Source organism: Corvus brachyrhynchos, unplaced genomic scaffold (assembly GCF_000691975.1).
Source record: "Corvus brachyrhynchos isolate BGI_N302 unplaced genomic scaffold, ASM69197v1 scaffold26, whole genome shotgun sequence".
In the NCBI taxonomy this organism is placed as follows: Eukaryota; Metazoa; Chordata; class Aves; order Passeriformes; family Corvidae; genus Corvus; species Corvus brachyrhynchos.
Window position 1 is genome coordinate 12,154,330 of NW_008239324.1, and position 7,578 is coordinate 12,161,907.

The window sequence follows — 7,578 nt, forward strand, 5'->3', positions numbered from 1 at the left end:
TTGAGAGCTGCTTTTTTTCTTTTTTTCTTTTCCTTTTCCCTTTCTTTTTTTCCCCCCTTTTTTGCCCCCCCCCCTTTTTCCCCCCTTTTTTGTCCCTTCCCTTTTTCCTTTCTTTCAGCGTACTCTTGCTGTCTTTTGGCGCAGTTCCCCTTTGCGGCGTTTCTGTGTAACGCTTTGGAGGGGCTGTCCGTGTGTTGTAGGGCCGTCCCACACTGCACTGTGCTGACTGATCCCCGCTAGAGAGCTGGGGCCAGACTGGAACACTTCGGGGAAGCGTTTGTGGAGCGCTCCGGTGCCTCTGCTGCAGGACACGGATCCATTTTAACACACCCATGTCACCCCAAAACACCTTGAAGGAGTTAGTGATTTTTTTTTTTTCCTTGCTGTTCTTAGGATGTGATTTTGAGCTATGTAAAAATACTTAAAAGAGAAGCGTGTCGCTTCTAGGATAATACATGCCCTTTATTATTTCTTCCATTTCTTGTGCAGTGCATGATTTTTGCGCCTTTTTGTTTCTTTTTTCTTTTTTCCTGAGCTTTGTAATTTAATTTTTTTTTTTTTTTTTTTTTTTTTTTTTTTTTTTTTTTTTTTGTCTTAGGTAGTCCTGGATTAGTTTCAAATTGGGAAAAGATTAATTTTTTTCAGCTTGTCATAGGAAATTGGTTGAGGGATAGATTTTACTTCCAGTTTGAAAATGTAAAGCACGTTGACAACAACCGAATCGACTCCAGGGGCTGTTCTGGGGGTGGGGGTTAATTGTAAGGCTAAGGGGACAGTAGATATATCACATAGATGTATCACATAGCTATAGCACTCGGGGCTAAAGAAGAGAGCCCCCCTCCCACTAATGACTGGCACAAGTAAATAAATATCTCTAGATTTCTTTGGTGGTTTGTTACAGTTCTTTTTTAGTTTTTTAGGTTTTTTTCCTTAAATTTATTTTACTTTACAATAGCAGTCTCATGCTTGACTTGTTACAGCTTCCAATGGTTAGATTTAGTTCTGTACAGATGGATACACTGGTGGATGCATACCTGTTTCAGTCAACCCTTTTACCAGTTTAAGCTTCTGAAAATTTCCCAAAACATAGGATAAACTTAACACAGAAATATGTTTGAAGACATTTAAGCTGAACTATTCTCTGAAAATATAACAATTTCCCAGCTACCCAGCCCAGTCCATTCATGTAAGGCTGCGAAGCTTTAGTGGTTCATACTGGCTGTATGAAGAACTATTATTCTGAAATTCAGCTGTTGATAATGATATTGCCACTAAATTATTTTATGATTGTGCATTAAAATTCCCCATCTCTGTAGAATGGTAGTTTAAGGACTAGCCTTATTAAGATTTATTCAAGGGGTTGACTTTTTCATTTTCTTTTCAGCTGTTGTTAACTGTACTGAAATACGGTAATTCTAATTAAGTGGAATGGATCATTCTAGTGCCACTACTATTGATCTATAATTTATTTCTTTCCTAGCACGTTTATGATATCTAAGCCTAAGTAGATAATGATTTACCCAACTCGGTTCATGGTACTGATGGTAGCTAGTTACTGGTGATGTAGTAATTAAAGGACACCATAATTATATGCTGGAGCAAAGGTAATTTGTAGAAACTATGAGGGCTGTCACTCAGTATATGGGTGGAAATAAACAATATTCGGGTAGGGAGGAGAGAAAACTGGGAAGGCCATTTTAACAGTACAACTTTTATAATTACCATTTAGGAGGAAAAGAGCTACAGAAACATGATATTTTCTATTACCTAACAGATTACAAAATTATTGTCATAGACTCATAGAATGTGCTGAATTGGAAGGGAATCCATCAGGATCATTGAGTCCAACTCCTGACCCTGAGCAGGACACCCCAAAGGTCACACCATGTACCTGAGACCATTGTCCAAATGCTTCTTGAGCTCAGACAAGGCTTGGAGCTGTGCCCATTGCCCTGGGGAGCCTGTTCCAGTGCCCAGCCACACTTTGGGTTGCCCACCTTTCCTGCTATAGAATGTAAATCTCCCCTGATTCAGCTCCCAGCCATTTCCTCAAGTCCTGTCACTGGTCATGAGAACAAAAAGGTCTGTTCCTGGCCTTCTGCTCCTCCTTGTGACCACAATGAAATCACATGAAAGATCTGATCCCAGCTGAACAAGTGCTAGTAGAGCTAAAGGTGGTATTTTGTGGTTCACCACAAAATGGTGAAAGTGAGGATTTGGGCTAATGTTTATAAAGGGTTTGTTAGGTGTGGGGTTTGGAATTTTTTGTTGGGTTGTTTTGTGGATTTTTTTAAGGATTCTGAGCTTTGGCAATGATGCAAGTTTTGAATTTGCTGACCCAGCTCAGCTGTTTGGCAGATACGGCCTCATCCCAAACAATGTATTGTTCTGACTGGGGGCTGTTTCCAGAGACATTTGGCAAAATGTGCTTGCTACTTATGGAGCTTTTGACAAAATGAGGTACTGTGATGGAACAGTAGTTATAGGACGAGGAGAAACAGGTATAAATTGAAAGAGGAGAAAAGTAGGTTAAATATTGGGAAGAAATTCCCTACTGTGAGAGTGGTGAGACACTCAAACAGGCTGCCCAGGGAGGTTGTGGGTGCCCCAAGCCTGGAAGTGTCCAAGGCCAGGTTGGAAGGGGCTTGGAGCGGTCTAGTGGCAGGGGAGGATGGGACAAGATGATCTTTAAGGTCCCTTCCAATTCCTTAACATTCATTCTATGATTATTTGGGAAAGAACAGTTGTAAATTTTTTAAAGACATTAAGACTGAATTCAAATTACAGCATGGTTAGAACATGAATAAAACATTAAAGTATGACAGCAAAAAGGAGCTACATTCTGTTATCAGAGTTCAAAAAGGAATAATTTTAGTTTTAAAATGACAAAGCACATTCTGGTGTGTTGGTGTTTTTTTGAGAACTGTTGTTTAGCTTATGTTACTGAGCATCAATACTGAGGGTTTTCCAGCCAAACATGAAAGTAAAATGCCAGTATGGCGTGTAAACCATCCAAACAGACCTCTGTTATTGTTTTTGAGCGTTCATAAGAGTGTTAGCCTCATGCAAATCTATACTGCTTAACGTTCTTGTTTTCTTAAAGTTAAAAGTTCATTTGCATTAATACAAAAGCTATAAGATGTCAGGACTGCAGCATTATGAAGTAGATGAAAAGTATTATAATGCTTTTGGGTATGTGCAGTGTCTTTCTCCATGTAGAATTCATTCTCATGTTTGTTTTCCTTAGAGATAAACTGCAGAACTTGGATGGCTTTTTGATAAGATGTTGGTCACCCCAGGCAATTTGATCTCACCAGAATGTTATCTTTCTTTGAGTTCTTTGTCATCTTGCATCATTTTTATGCTCTGACAATGTGGTGCAACTAAACTTGCAACTTTAGGGTTTCCATTTGCTTCTTGGTTTTGCATCGTTGATAGTTTTTTTTTTTCCTGAATAAGCTTGTTCAGAAATAAACCAATAAAAACTTCGCCTGTGGAGTGTTGTTAGTACAGCAGTCGTTGTTTGTCAACTGTTGAGATAAGTGCACCCTACTCTGAGAGCAGCTCCAAATGTCTGCAGTGGTTCCTTTGCAGAATTCATGTTTGTTACAGCGATTTTGATCTCATCGTGTGGTATTAGGGAAGTTGTCACATAAATTTGAAGATATATTTGTGTATGCAATACAGTTCATTTAAGGTTAAACTTATGGAGACCCTTTGATAGTTAGACGTTCTTTGAATGTTCTTTGAAGCTGGTCTATCGCTTTGAAAAGTCACAGGGTGTGATCAAAAGGAATGTGTATGAAATGTGAGGAATGAAAATGGGCAGTAAAAATGAGAAGAAAAAAATCTAGGGATATTTGATTGGTCAAACCTTTTTCTCCCCCTACTCAAACTCGTTGAAATGATGACACCTCAATGCTACAGTCTAATCTAAATTCAAGTCTTTGGCAGTCAAGGAAGAACTAAGTTCAAGTATCATGAGGGATGAAGAGATCTGCTGGCTGCTTTTTACTACTCTTTCTGTTAATGCAGGAGTGATGAGCAGGTGTTCACAGCCTCAGCAGCCATCTTATTCTAAATCTCTTATAGCCCTGCTTGATAAGGCCAAGATAAATTGCCTGGAGCAGAAGGGCATGGAATATTTGTTTTTGACAGACATGCACTCAACGTTTTGAGTATAAAATGAGATAAATACAATGAAGGTATATTTCTCCACCCTGCCCAAAAAGAAAAAAAAAAAAGAAGAATAGAAAAATCAAGGCACGTGAAGCATTCCATTGGGCAGAAAGAATGGGATTTTCTGAGTCAGCTGTAGAGAGGAAAGAAAAAAAACCCCATTGAAGTAAATAAAATTAAAAGACTAAGCCTAAGATTACATCAAAGATTTGTATAATTGTGAGATGGACAAAAAAAGTCATATATATGTATGTGAAATTGATAAGATCTCACACAAATCAGAAATGGCACCAAAAGGTGTCTGACCAAGTAGAAGCCAAAGGCTGGATGAGAACTGCCTGGGGCAGCATCAAAGGCTGCTCAGCAAGGCAGCAGCTAAAACCTAAATGAAGTTGCCTGGAGCATCATCAAAATGTCAGTTTGAGGGAGAATATTTTCTCCTTTCCTCTTGTTTTCTTTATTCACATTTCATGAAAAATCCCTGACACTTCTTGAAGGGCATGTGTTTGACTCCCATCTGGCTTCCACTACTACTTATTATTTGTTTTTTATGACGCTTGAAGATGGAAGCAAAACTTTTCAACTTTCTGACCAGTTTTGACTAAAACTGAAAGGCTGAACAAAGGAGAATCCCAGCTTCTTTTGCTCTGCTTATGTATTTTTTGCAATTAATACATTTGAAGAACTCCATCTTGTGTCTGGTGCCCAGCTGAGAATGTTTGTGGGGATGGGAACAAGAAATTCTCCCCAGAGCTGTGCACAGGAAGGGATTAGGAGTTACTGCTGCTTCCCAGTCTGCTGAATGTCACTGCCCTGCCTTTGGTTGGTCAAACCCCAGGTGTTGTTTAAAGCTTTAGCTGTAACTTACTCTTCTGAGACTGATAGCAGATCTCCCCTAGCTACACAGTTAAGCACAAAGCCTACAGAAATAGAGTATTTATAACATTTCAGGGGACCATAAATTATTGATTTGTCAGAATAGCTATCTTCCTAGGACTAAAAAAGCAGAAGCAGGGAAAGGGAATAGTAGCACTTGAGCAAAGCTTGCTGCTTGATGCAGGGCCAAAAAACATCTCACCTGCTACTGTATGTATGGATATGCCACTATGAAACCTTGGTGAAGTGGCAGAATAAGGAGGGCGACATTAAAAAAGTGACAAAGAAAATCACTTTGTCTCAATTTTATGGTGTGTAGTACAGATTTTGATCATCATTGTGCTCTCCTTTAAGCTTTTCCCTGATGCAAGGTTGCTGAACCTTGGCTTCACATCAGCTTTAAACCAGCATAAAGCAGATAATGGCAAAGGAAGAGCTTTTTTGTAATGCTTGTAGCTGTTGGCAATACAGAGCCATGCTATTAAGAGGTAATGCAATGAAAGTGTCCCCATGTCATAACTTTCTCCCTTTCCCCCCCCTTACAATTGCTGTGCAGAGGCTTCGCCCGTAGCCTTTTCTCATGTGGATGCTTAAGTTGAATTGTAGGGGCTGATTCTCCAATAAATTGTAACATATTGCAGTGTGCGTTCCTCCCTCGTTTGGGCTGGATTACTGCAGCTCTGTGTTACTGTAGGGGACGTCAGCCAGTTTAAAAACACCATGCTGAGAACAAAAAGCTGGCCCTGGACTCACGCTGCAGTTTGATCTCTGTGTGTGATAAGTGTGTAACCTGGCCCTGGAATGAGCTAATTGCCTAAATGATCTTATGGGTGTTTTTAAGCACCTGCTTCAATAGTAGCTTGTGGAAACTTGCCTATAATGTAAAAGATTTTCTTTTTTTATCATCTGCTTGTTTTTTTATGTGATGCCTTTATTTTCTATCCTTATATATAGCAATAATATATAAAAGCCTTTTCTTCTCTTTTTGTGCTTAGTTATGAGAATAATTATGCTACTGAGGCTGTTCCTAATGGTTCCCAGTGGAGTTACTCCAAGCTTTAAGATTGTTTATATTTAATATTTTCATACTTTTAGTGACCCTTGGTGCAAGAAGTAGACATATACTAATGAAAGCTGCTGAGGGAAACTTATAAAGCATTCTTTACTGAGGGAAAAATTAGAATATAATATGGAAAGACTTAGAAAACTTTTTTAAAGTTAGGATGAAACTTAGTATTATAAAGTACAAGAACATTTAAAGATTCACACCAAGTGTTTCTACCAGAAATTACAGATTTTTCATCAGAAGTGATAGGAGAAGAAAAAAAGTCTGCATACAGTGGTGCACTGTGTGTGTTGAATAGGTCCATGGGATACTGGGATGCATGAGATTTTCGGCAGATACATGAAGTAGTAATTTTATTACATAAAGCCCACATAAGTAGAAAGTTCTTTCTGAGTCACTGAATGTGTAAATTTTTTTCTCAATTTGCCAAACTTAACTTTCAAAATAGTTTAGTGAGTGTGTGTCTGTGGGTCAATCTCAGGGACGTCAGATGATAATCTTAGTTGTGACAAATTGCTGTGGAATGCTTGTTCAGTTAAATAAACACTGATTGGAACCAAGCAGTGCAATTGAGAGCAAATACACTGATTCCAGTTATTGAAACACACATCCCTGTGTATTTAGCAAAGGAAGTCGATGTGAATAAAAAGGCAGATTATGCTTCAAAGCTCATTCAGAGGAAATGGCTAATTGCAGAGGGTTTTTACTTTTCTCAAGCCAGGGATGTAGATTAGTTTAATGATTTTGGTCTGGGATTATCTGAGAAGAAAGGTGAAAAAAGGGTGATTTTTGCAGTTTGCATGTAAATGCATGTATATAATTTTGTTCCCTGCTACGGGAACCTGCATTGCTGTCAGTGGTAACTCTGTGTGTCTTGCTAAGCTGTGAATTATTATTATTAAACAATAATTGTATTAGCTAGAATAAGGAGGCCTGGTACTGCCTGTACATTCATATTAGTTCTCCTTTTTTTTTGTATACTGCTACAGGCTCTTTTTCTTTCTTTTTTCACTTCAGTTATTGTAGTCATGCTGAACAGTGGCAAAGTGTGTCACAGCATTGTGGTGAAGATGCACTGTGTGAAGAGAAGGAATTTGAAATTTTCCCTTGTTTACTGAAAGTCTGAAACTGAAATTTTACTTGTTTACTGAAGTCTGAAAAGACAAAAGAAAGTATATTATAAAAGGGTCTAGTTTTCACAGTGTCCTTCTCTAATTCTGTGTCATTAAAAGGAATATATTGCTACCTGTCCTGAAAATTAAGAGCATAAAGAGGTGCCAGAGGACCAGGTGAAACGTTGGCAGGCAATTTACAGTCCAGAATGGAAGCAATGTAAAGTCAGAGCTCTCAGTTCCACTAATCCCAGACAGACTTGTTCCTTTGCCATCATTAGCTTAAGTGGGGCGCATATAAAATCTTTACAGGAAAAACACAACCTTCTTTACTATCAAGAATAA